General features: G+C 39.3%; 1 long non-coding RNA gene across 1 annotated transcript; it reads left to right on the plus strand.

Moving 5' to 3' along the window:
• The first annotated feature begins 9,392 nt into the window (after positions 1–9,392).
• On the plus strand, positions 9,393–11,970 carry LOC134464542 (uncharacterized). Its single transcript, XR_010037930.1, has 2 exons — positions 9,393–9,561; positions 11,379–11,970. It is a non-coding gene; the product is annotated as an uncharacterized LOC134464542 (long non-coding RNA).
• Positions 11,971–12,500: the final 530 nt, after the last annotated feature.

The following is a 12,500-nucleotide window of genomic DNA, read 5'->3' on the forward strand; positions in this document are numbered from 1 at the left end:
CATACGTACAAACACACAGGCAGGCATGCTTCCACACACACCAACACACACACTAACACACACACGCGCGCGCGCGATTAAGGGTGTAACTTGTGAAAGTGGTGGCGTTCGGCCTAAGTGTTCAGGCTGCCTGTAATTCCTGCTAATACCAGGAGCAGCCAGAGCGGTGTTTGGTTTGCTTCTCTCTCTCCCTCTCTCTCTCTCTCTCTCTCTCTCTCTCTCTCTCTCTCTCTCTCTTCTCTCTCTCTCTCTCTCTCTTCTCTCTCTCTCTCTCTCTCTCTCTCTCTCTCTCTCATTCTCTCCCTGGGTTGCTCTCCTGCCTCTTTCTCTTCTCTCTCCACCTCTTTTTGCCTCCTCTCTCTCTCCTCTCTCTCTCTCTCTCTCTATCTCTCTCTCTCTCTCTCTCTCTCTCTCTCTCTCTCTCTCTCATTCGTTCTCTCTTTGCCTCTCCTTCGTGTGCCATCTCTTTTCCTCTTTTTATGACCAGAGGCGAGGGAAAGGTCAGTCGTCTGCTTCTTGGACTCCCACCAGACGCGATCAATGCTGTCTCAACCTCTCCCTTGGCACACACCTTCACACCCACACACATAACACATACTCACACACACACATTACACACACACACACACACACACACACACGCATAAACACACACACACACACACACACACACACACACACACACACACACACACGTGCACACACATGGATACACAGGCACGCACATGCACGTGCACACGCGCACACAGTAACACACACACACACAAATGCGTGTGCCTGCCCACACACACAAACCTGCCCTCACACACATGAACCCAAAGAAACATGGACACATACAGTGGTGCTCATATTTTACATACCCCAGCAGAATATACGCTTTCTTGGCAATTTCTCACAAAATATGAAAGATTACACAAAACCTTTTTTTTCACTCATTGTTAGTGACTGGCTTAAGATATTTATTAGCAATCTTCTGTGTTCACTCTTTCAAAAACATGATCACAACCCAAACTACCCAAATGACCCTGTTCAAAAGTTTACATACCCTAGTTTCTGATGCTGAATATGGCCCTGTTTAACATCAAGGACCGCTCTAAATTGTTTGTGGTAGTTGTGGATAAGGCTCTTAATGTTCTCAGATGAAAAACCTCACACTTGAGGTTTCCCCTGAATGGCTCAATGATGTTGAGATCAGAAGAGTGAGATGGTCGCTCAAAACTTCATTTTATTCTTTCTGAAGCAAATGACGGATTGATTTGGATTTCTGTGTTGAAATATTGTCATGTTGGCATGTCCAAACAATGGACCATGTGCAGTTTCAAGGCTGATGTGTATCAAGTTTCCTACAATATTTTTCACAGGGCAATGTATTCATCATTCTGCGAGTATGGACCAAAAGTATAGTGCATTTGTAACTCAAGGTCCCCATGACATCAGTGGTCCATGGCCATGTTTCACAGAAGGGATGGTGTAACTTTCATCATAGGCTCCGTTGACTGTTCTCCAAATGGTACTGTTAATAGTGGCGGAAAAAAGTTCCATATTGATCTCATTTTTCCAAATTGCTTTGTCACAGGCATTCTGATGCTTCTCACTATGCTATTTGGTGTATCATATGCAAAATAACATGTTTGCATTTTTGTAGTAATGGCTTTCTCCTGGCAACCCCCGACAGGCCATCTTTCCTCAAGTGTCTCTTTGCTGTACCGTTTAAAACATTTTTTCATGTTGTCCTATATTTCACCTGAAGTTATTTTGGTAACACTTTATAATAAGTACCCCTTTTTGAGCATTAGTTAACCCTCAGTTAAGCCTTATTTAAACATTAGTTAACCCTTAGTGAAGCACAAGTTAGTCATTATGTAAGTATTATTTCTTATTTCTTAATCATTAACTACTACCGTTAGTAAATGGTTTGTGTGTACTGATGTAACTGTTCGCTAAGCAAAGTTAAGCCTTAGTTAAGCCTTATTTTTAACATTAGTTAACCCTTACTGAATCACGAGTTAGTCATTATGTAAGTATTATTTTGCATTTCTTAATCATTAACTTCTACCGTTAGTAAATGGTTTGTGTGTGCTGATGTAACTGTTCGCTAAGCAAAGTTAAGCCTTAGTTAAGCCTTATTTTAACATTAGTCAACCCTTAGTGAATCACGAGTTAGTCATTATGCATTTCTTGGTAATGATTCGTTTATGGTGATTGAACTTTCTGATAAGCATTAGTAAACCATCATTAAAATGTCAGATAACCCACCTTTATTTATGAAAAAAAAACATTATCTCTTTGTTGCCTCCTACCACCTAACCATTACCAAGTACTATTAGGCATGTATGGCAACGGTTTGTAAACTCTTGCTTTAGCATTAGTGAAATCTTAATTAACCCTTTTGTAATGGTTAGTGTGTGATGACTGGTAACATGGCAAACAGTAAGTTGAGGCTCATGTGACTGCCCCTCATGGATGTTTCTGGACATTAACAAATGACTTGATAAGCATTGCTTATGCATTATCAAGGATTTATAACCCATTACTTAAGTATATCTGGGGAACTGATCTAAAGTGAAAACCTTCCCATGCTTTACAACACATTAACAAATGACTTGTTAAGCATTGCTTATGCATTATCAAGGATTTACAACCCATTACTTAAGTGTATCTGGGGAACTGATCTAAAGTGAAAGCCTGTTATGGCTTCACAACACATTAACAAATGATTTGATAAGCATTGCTTATGCATTATCAAGGATTTATAACCCATTACTTAAGTATATCTGGGGAACTGATCTAAAGTGAAAACCTGTTAAGGCTTTACAACACATTAACAAATGACTTGATAAGCATTGCTTATGCATTATCAAGAATTTTCAACTCATTACTCACTCATATCTGGGAAACGTTTAAAGTGAAAACCTTCCATGCTTTCCAAAACATCAACAAATGACTTGATAAGCATTGCTTATGCATTATCAAGGATTTATAACCCATTACTTAAGTATACCTGGGGAACTGATCTAAAGTGAAAACCTGTTAAGGCTTTACAACACATTAACAAATGACTTGATAAGCATTGCTTATGCATTATCAAGGATTTAAAACCCATTACTTAAGTATATCTGGGGAACTGATCTAAAGTGAAAACCTGTTCAGGCTTTACAACGAATTAACAAATGACTTGATAAGCATTGCTTATGCATTATCAAGAATTTTCAACTCAATACCAACTAATATCTGGCAAACTTTTAAAGTGAAAACCTTTCCATGCTTTCCAAAACATCAACAAATGACATGATAAGCATTGCTTATGCATTATCAAGGATATATAACCCATTACTTAAGTATATCTGGGGAACTGATCTAAAGTGAAAACCTGTTAAGGCTTCACAACACATTAACAAATGACTTGATAAGCATTGCTTATGCATTATCAAGGATTTATAAATATCTGGGGAACTGATCTAAAGTGAGAACCTGATAAGGCTTTACAACGCATTAACAAATGACTTGATAAGCATTGCTTATGCATGATCAAGGACTTACAACTCATTACTAACGCATATCTGGGGAACTTTAAAAGTGAAAATCTTTCCATGCTTTCCAAAACATCAACAAATGACTTGTTGAGCATTGCTTATGCATGGGAGGCAACATCTGAGAGATCTTACTATTCTCATCAAAATATTTACAAACCACTTACACAATACATTTGAGATGTGAGATGATGTCCTTCATGGTAACGGTAACACAAGACAGACAACTTCAATATCTTTAACTATTTAATTTTTAAAAGATAACAGTTATCAGCTTAAACAGTAACACAATGAAGAAAGAGAGATGAGGACTAGCAAAATGAAGAGATTAGATGAGGGGAGAGCTTGTGGAGAGTAACAGGGAGGCAAGAGAAGAGATATAATGCATTCATGTGGTCTTATCTAGAAGATATTATCTAGTTGTGAAGTGGTATTTACAAGTGCGTTGCGTTCATGTGCTATTTTGTTGTTGTTTACAACTTAAAGATGGTGGACCAGAGTGAGACTCTGGCCATTTTTTTTGTTAATAAAACGATAATAGACTGTTGTTCATCAGCTACAGCAAGCAAATGAATTAGGAAGTCAAAAGGTAAAAATGCTGAATATTTTCTGACAGTCATTTACCATGACTATCTGAACATACTGAATGCCGGTTTTTGAGTATTTCAACTTAGCGGTTGCCATGGTGAGAGTAGAGCCAGCTGTTGTGTACGTCATCAGCTCGTAAAGTCGTTAATCAAAATGTTCTACAAGGGCCGGTGGCGTTCATGTGTGCTTCGGATGTCAGTGTTTGGTATTTAGGTAATTAGGCCTACCACATGAACGCACAATTAGGAACTGCACTGCATTTAAAAGATATTTTCTACTGGGCAGCAGCAGTGAGCCCGTAGGCTACTTTTGAGCTCAGCCACTTTGCACTGTAGTTCAGGATCTCCCCAAAATAATTTTTATAATAAAAATATAGGTATTGAGGGTCTGTAATAGTGATCTAAAGTGAAAGCTGTAGAAACTGCATGATGACTTCTGTTCAGCTATGAAAATACTCCGGCTGTATGCGACCGCTATGGGAGCTAAAGGGTTAAAGGAACTTTTCTGACAATGATGGTCCTTTGTAAAATGTTTTAGGGGTAAATTGCCTTCATGATGCTACCTGTGAGGAAACAAACAAAAAAAGCACAGTTTAAACATTCATTTTGTTATTTGTAGGCTACTACCAAAAGGTAGATTAAGCTTAGGCTACACTAAGCGCAAAACATTCCCCTCCATTTGAGCCATTGCAAGCACAGAGCAAAATAGCAGAAATCGCTAGTTAGCATGCTAGTTAACGAAATTTGCTAAGCAATATTGTTCTCTACAACTAATAGAGTACTCAAACACCCACTTGCATAGAGACATACAACTGCTTAGGTGGACAAGTAATGTTAACCCTCACAACTCACTCTGACACAATTTGTAAACAACAGTCCAACCCAAGTTTTTTTTTGAAAACTAGACATCTCAACCATAATTTTGATACCTCATATGTGTGGGTATCTGCTCTACAACTAACAGTGACATTGTTTTTTTTTGTTTTTTTTTAAAACGTTTTTAATATAGGCCTATATATATAGGCCTATTTCATTTTATTTTACCTTGACCAGAATACTGTTGAAATGACACAACGTTGAAATCGCGGTAAAATACAGCTCAGTCATACTCATTACTCTCCGTCAAAACAACCAAAAATGGCCAGCAGGAAACACAATTAACTTTGTAACTCTTTTTCACTAGTTTTAGAAATCTCTGATCTCTTAATTACAGGGGTAATACCAAAGATTCTCTATTCTAATTAGCATCGTCTCTGATAATTCAAATATTCCAGGAAGTGGTTAATCGACCGGATGTTGTTTTGTGATCAGTGATGCGTTTCCAGGGGACGTTCTTTGAGGGGACACATTAAACTTTGAGGAAGTAGTGTCTTGTTCAGTGTTCACGGTTTATATTGCTGAAGGACAATTACAAGTCTAAACGGAGAAGAGTCGTCATTTCAAGGTGTTTTCGCGGACGTATTGGTATGTGGATGTTGACAGTGTCGGAAGTATTAATCAAAGTTGACACGAGAAGTTGGAGCGAATGCGAGAAGAGCATGCGATGAGCTGCCTGCCTGCTGCTGCCTGCCTACTCCTGCTGCTGCCGCTGCTGCTGTTGCATCCAAGTAAGTTTGGCTGCTAAAATGTTTTGATATTCACTGAACAGACATGCAATTGCCTGCATAGTCCTTTCTTATTTGAAAGATGAATCCCTGTCGCTTGCAAGATACACAATCTCATGCCCATCGTGCATAGCTAATTCATTGCATTGGGGAGAGGTGGACGCCGGATGTAAACAAACTGAGAGGGGGTGTCACGTTGAGTAGCTTTGCAGATGTAGGCAAAGAGATTGGCACATTACTAACGGTGTTGGACTACCATAAATGTAAGTTAGTTTCTTTTCTGAGGTCTTTGTAGTGAGTCATGTTGTTTTTTGTATGTTTAGATGAGGTAAGCTTAAGCCTACTGACTTCTGAAATGACTGCATGAATGATTTGTCCCAAGCTTTCTTACAGTAGGCTACTGACCTCAGAAATAATTCATGGCGTTGTGAACCTGCTGATGTATTTATTTGCACTCATGTAGTAATTTACTGTCATGAAAGCTAAATTGTGACTTGACTTTTTCCTCTCTCAGTTGTTGGCTCATGACAGATTTATTTGATAAGTGGAAGTGCCCGCTGATGCAGACCCAGTGTAAGTATACATGCTGGCATTGTTTTTGTGACATTTAATCTCATCTAAATCATCATGTTTTTGAACAGTGTTGGGTAGCCAGCCACCCATGCATGTTGACACAGCCAGCAGCGGGCACCCATGGGGATGGACCCAGGAGTGGAGGATGACCCAATAGGGTGAGTTAGTGAGCTAATGTCATACACATGTAATTGTTTTAGGTGTATGGGAAATAATTAAATGTTTGTTTACATTGTACAGATGAACGTTCAGCCCACTCACTGTTGACACCAGTGACACAGTATTGACCAGATCTCCTGGAAGTGCCCCCTGACGCAGACCCAGTGTAAGTATGCATGCTGGCACTGTTTCGTTTATTTGGCTAGGGGTCATTTCACGTGAAATCAGACACTTTGGGACCCGACCGACCCGGATTTCGATCATACTTGGTGTGCCTTTTCAGTAGCAAGGTAGCACCCCAGAACTGCATTGGTTTGAATCTGACACTAATATTAAGGGAGAAACAGACTAGGAAAGATTCACATGTGAGGGTAGGACACTATACATTCAGCCTTGAATATATCAGTCAGTGTTAGTCACAAAAAGATGCCCGTGGTGTTGTTTGAAAGCTCTTTTCTGGCTCTACATATTACACAATCACCTTGGAATACAACTACTCTCAGAATATGAATTATGATAAATTGAAAAATTAAAAATTGAATATCTAAAAAAACTTATATTTTAAAATGGCCAGTTCCTTGTCCAAACGTAGCTGGCAATGTCATGAGCAGCACCTAAAATGCTGGTGTTCGGTTTGTTATTCATTTCAGAGAGAAGTTGACTCACAAATATGGCGTCATACAGACCACTTACTAATAATATGGTAATACCATAGTAGCATCACATGACAAAACAAAAGCAAAACAAAAATGGTCAGTGTCCATGGTCCCAGGTTTCAGAAACTAAGGCAGATGTCCATTTATACACACCAAATGATGATATGTGAATGTTTGAACATTCCTTCTCTGTGTACCTGTGCCATCTTCCCTTTACCGTACTTTAAAGAGATAATCAATGGCTACACTCTCATTTTGTACTCTACCAGTGCATTTGAAGCAGCAGCTGTGTCTTTTGTAGATAATGTATAAGTACGTCCCGTTGCAGTTACAGGTTCCACTACCAGAAGCACATCCTGATGATCCATGACAAGTCTATCTGGTCTGAAGGGAAAAGTGAAGGATGGAGATGGCCCATGAGGATGCAGGAAGTTCAGTTTCACCTCTCCAGTGCTCGCCATACATTCCTCAGCACATGCTAGCCACCAGTTGCCATCATATACAGCTACAACATACCCTTTGATGCTTGAAAATGTAACACATTCCTTTACTGAGCTCACTCTTTCAACTCTGCCTTCTCTGAATGCTCAAAATGGCCTAACTTCCACTGTGTCCATTGACAATGGGCAGAAGCTGTGTAGTTTTTGAGTACCTGGAATAGTTCTTGCAGATTCAAACCTTTTCAACAGGTTCTCAGCTTCATGATGGTACATCTCTGTTGTGGCAAACTGGCAATGGATGTTCTTGACATTATCCTTGACTGACTCCCTTGAACCAGGAACATTTTTAAAACTATAGTTTTGTAATTCAAGATGCTATTCAATCATTTCACTGGAACAACCAGTGCAGGCCACAATCCATCCATTTGTATGCTACTACCAAGATCAGTTGAAACTGGGAAAAAAAAAATCTGTTTTGTTGTTATTTCAGACTGCAACATTCATGATACAATTGCTGTACATCTGTTTCAGAAGCTTCTAATTCAGTTACTCAGTGACACTTCATCAATGACAGAACGTCCAAAGAAGATCCTATATTTTTTCTGATGGCTGTGCTGCACAATATAAGAACCTTAAAAACACAACAAATTTGTGCCACCACGAGGCAGATTTTCACATACCTGCAGAGTGGCACTTTTTTGCCACATCACATGGCAAAGGTCCATGTGATGGCGTTGGAGGGACAGTTAAATGGCTTGCTGCACGAGCAAGTCTGCAACGTCCTATTGACAATTAAATTGTAACGCCATACCAACTGTTTGAATTTGTCAAGGATAATGTCAAGAACATCACACTGATGATGGGCTAGACCAGAAACGTTTGTACCTTGTCTGTCGGTTTTATTAACTCGAGGAATGTATGCCGAGCACTGGAGAGGTGAAATTGAACTTCTTGCATCCTCATGGGCCATCTCCATCCTTCACTTTTCCCTTCAGACCAGATAGACTTGTCATGGATCATCAGGATGTGCTTCTGGTAGTGGAACCTGTAACTGCAACGGGACGTACTTATACATTATCTACAAAAGACACAGCTGCTGCTTCAAATGCACTGGTAGAGTACAAAATGAGAGTGTAGCCATTTATTATCTCTTTAAAGTACGGTAAAGGGAAGATGGCACAGGTACACAGAGAAGGAATGTTCAAACATTCACATTTCATCATTTGGTGTGTATAAATGGACATCTGCCTTAGTTTCTGAAACCTGGGACCATGGACACTGACCATTTTTGTTTTGTTTTTGTTTTGTCATGTGATGCTACTATGGTATTACCATATTATTAGTAAGTGGTCTGTATGACGCCATATTTGTGAGTGAACTTCTCTCTGAAATGAATAACAAACCGAACACCAGCATTTTAGGTGCTGCTCATGACATTGCCGGCTACGTTTGGACAAGGAACTGGCCATTTTAAAATATAAGTTTTTTAGATATTCAATTTTTAATTTTTCAATTTATCATAATTCATATTCTGAGAGTAGTTGTATTCCAAGGTGATTGTGTAATATGTAGAGCCAGAAAAGAGCTTTCAAACAACACCACAGGCATCGTTTTGTGACTAACACTGACTGATATATTCAAGGCTGAATGTATAGTGTCCTACCCTCACATGTGAACCTTTCCTAGTCTGTTTCTCCCTTAATATTAGTGTCAGATTCAAACCAATGCAGTTCTGGGGTGCTACCTTGCTACTGAAAAGGCACACCAAGTATGATTGAAATCCGGGTCGGTCGGGTCCCAAAGTGTCTGATTTCACGTGAAATGACCCCTATGTAGGGCTTGACACAGTATTTGCTTTTAGTGATATGTAATAAATATTTTGTCTGATATTAAATCTCATCTAAATCTCATCATGTTTTTGAACAGTGTTGGGTAGCCACCCATGCACGTTGACACAGCCAGCACCGAGCACCCAGGGGGATGGAACCAGGAATGGAGGATGGTCCAATAGGGTGAGTTGCTGAGCCAATATCAGAAACATGTAGACTATCTCATATGTAAACCTTCGCTAGTCTGTTTCTCCCTTAATATTGGTGTCAGATTCGCACAAATGCAGTTCTGGGGTGCTACCTTGCTACTAATCAGGCACAGCAAGTATGATTTGAAATCCGTGTCGGTCAGTGTTAATTTTGAGAGGAATTTTTAATTTAGTTTTAGTTTTAGTCTCTTGACGAAAATGCAATTTTAGTTTTAGTCACAATTTAGTCATCTAAATCATTTTTTTGTCTTAGTCTAGTTTTAGCTGACTAAAATTCATACAATTTTAGTCGACGAAATCTAAAATAATTTTAGTCAACCAAAATATTACATTCATTTCCTCTTGTCTACACTTCTCTATAAAATTGTCAAACTAAAATACAATTTGGGGAAATCAATGATTAAAATGACATATTGTAAGAATAAAATATTGTCAAAAACTGCCAGAGTGTCTTATAAGCCAGTGCGTCCAATGTGTAAAAAAAATCATGGCCACGACACTCATAAAGCTCTGTCGATATTTTACGACTTCGGGGGAAAAACGGGACTGCACGTTATGAAAAAATACTTGTGGGTATACCAGTAATCAAGAGCGTCGCGGGGTAGCCTACAGGCACCTGTTGGAAGACGTGTCTCTCTCTCTCTCTCTCTCTCTCTCTCTCTCTCATGCGCATATTACAAGCTGTTGCATATTATTTGTTTGATGCAAAGTTGTGATGGCATACGCGCTCTCGTTGACATGGTTGTGTCCATGTTGCATGCATTCGCAAGATGTTATTGGAAAAACGCATATGAAAGCGTGGAAAGGCCGTTTACTTCCTATTTCAGTGTCCTTGACTGAAACAAGTCGCAAAACTCCACACTTCCGAATCCTTTGCGATCAGCACTAAAGTGATTCTTATCAGAAGGCTTGTACCTACGCATAGACCCTTAAATTACAAACATTAGCGAACATTGAAAAAAGATCAGACAACGACCGTCGGGTAGCAGGTTCATGAAAGCGACTGGGAGTGGAGAAAAAAAAGGCATCGTTAGAGAAAGATGTTTGCTACTGTAGGACAGACAGCACCACCACTATTTCATGACTGCATAAACTTCTTCGTCATGGATAAATGGGCAACAATATTTTTGTCCAGCCAGGATTGCACTGAAAAGTAGGCTACTGCTGTTAAAAAAGGTCACGGGCGTGCAGCACCGACGCTGCCTGTCACTGTGCCTGCGTGTGCCTGCGTGTTTGTGTGTGTGAGGGAGGGGGGGGAGACGCGGAGCAGATGGGTCGCGACTTGCGAAAGATCAGGAAATTCTTTTTCAATGTTTCAGTGACATATTAACAAAAATGCTTCCTATTGGTTTTCGTCTCCGATGGTATTGTAGTCACATTTTTATTTTTTTGACGAAAATATAAATCAATATCGTTATATTTTTCGTACAAACACATGCTGTTTTTTTCGTTATCGTTTTATTGTCGTCAGGGGAAAAACAATCGTTAACGATAATTATGGCGAAAATATTTCGTCACGAAATTAACACTGGTGTCGGTCGGGTCCCAAAGTGTCTGATTTCACGTGAAATGACCCTATGGCATGTTTATACAGTAGGTTTAAATAAGACGAGATGTACTCCAATGTCATGCGCCTTTCTGTTCCAAACCCTTTGGAAGGGACTGTATATGGAAAAAGTCGAAAACGGTCTGAGTTCCTGCTTCTTAGTGCATATTGCTTTCTACATGACTTGTGTCCAATAATATTGCCCATAATTGAAAACTGTGCTTTTTTTGTTTGTTTCCTCACAGGTAGCATCATGAAGGCAGTTTACCCCTGAAACTTTTTACAAAGGACCATCATCGTCAGAAAAGTTCCTTTAACCCTTTATCTCCCATAGCGGCCGTGAACGCCCGGCCACCTCTCTCCCATAACGCCCGCCGACACCCGGAGTATTTTCATAGCTGAACAGAAGTCATCATGCAGTTTCTACAGCTTTCACTTTAGATCACTATTACAGACTCTCAATATATTTTTATTATAAAAACTATTTTGGGAAATCCTGAACTACAGTGCAAAGTGGCTGAGCTCAAAAGTACGGGCTCGCTGCTGCTGCCCAGTAGAAAATATCTTTTAAATGCAGTACAGTTCCTAATTGTGCGTTCATGTGGTAATTACATAAATACCAAACACTGACATCCGAAGCACACATGAACGCCACCGGCCCTTGTAGAAAATTTTGATTAATGAATGCACTATATCTCTTCTCTTGCCTCCCTCTCTTCTCCACAAGCTCTCCCCTCATCTAATCTCTTCATTTTGCTAGTCCTCATCTCTCTTTCTTCATTGTGTTACTGTTTAAGCTGATAACTGTTACTTTTAAAAATTAAATAGTTAAAGATATTGAAGTTGTTTGTCTTGTGTTACCGTTTCCATGAAGCACATCATCTCACATCTCAAATGTATTGTGTAAGTGGTTTGTAAATATTTTTGATGAGAATAGTAAGATCTCTCAGATGTTGCCTCCCATGCATAAGCAATGCTCAACAAGTCATTTGTTGATGTTTTGGAAAGCATGGAAAGATTTTCACTTTAAAAGTTCCCCAGATATGCGTTAGTAATGAGTTGTAAGTCCTTGATAATGCATAAGCAATGCTTATCAAGTAATTTGTTAATGCGTTGTAAAGCCTTAACAGGTTTTCACTTTAGATCAGTTCCCCAGATATACGTAAGTAATGGGGTTTAAATCCTTGATAATGCATAAGCAATGCTTATCAAGTCATTTGTTAATGCGTTGTAAAGCCTTATCAGGTTCTCACTTTAGATCAGTTCCCCAGATATACTTAAGTAATGGGTTATAAATCCTTGATAATGCATAAGCAATGCTTATCAAGTCATTTGTTAATGTGTTGTGAAGCCTTAACAGGTTTTCA

This window comes from Engraulis encrasicolus, chromosome 15 (assembly GCF_034702125.1).
Source record: "Engraulis encrasicolus isolate BLACKSEA-1 chromosome 15, IST_EnEncr_1.0, whole genome shotgun sequence".
Lineage (NCBI taxonomy): Eukaryota > Metazoa > Chordata > Actinopteri > Clupeiformes > Engraulidae > Engraulis > Engraulis encrasicolus.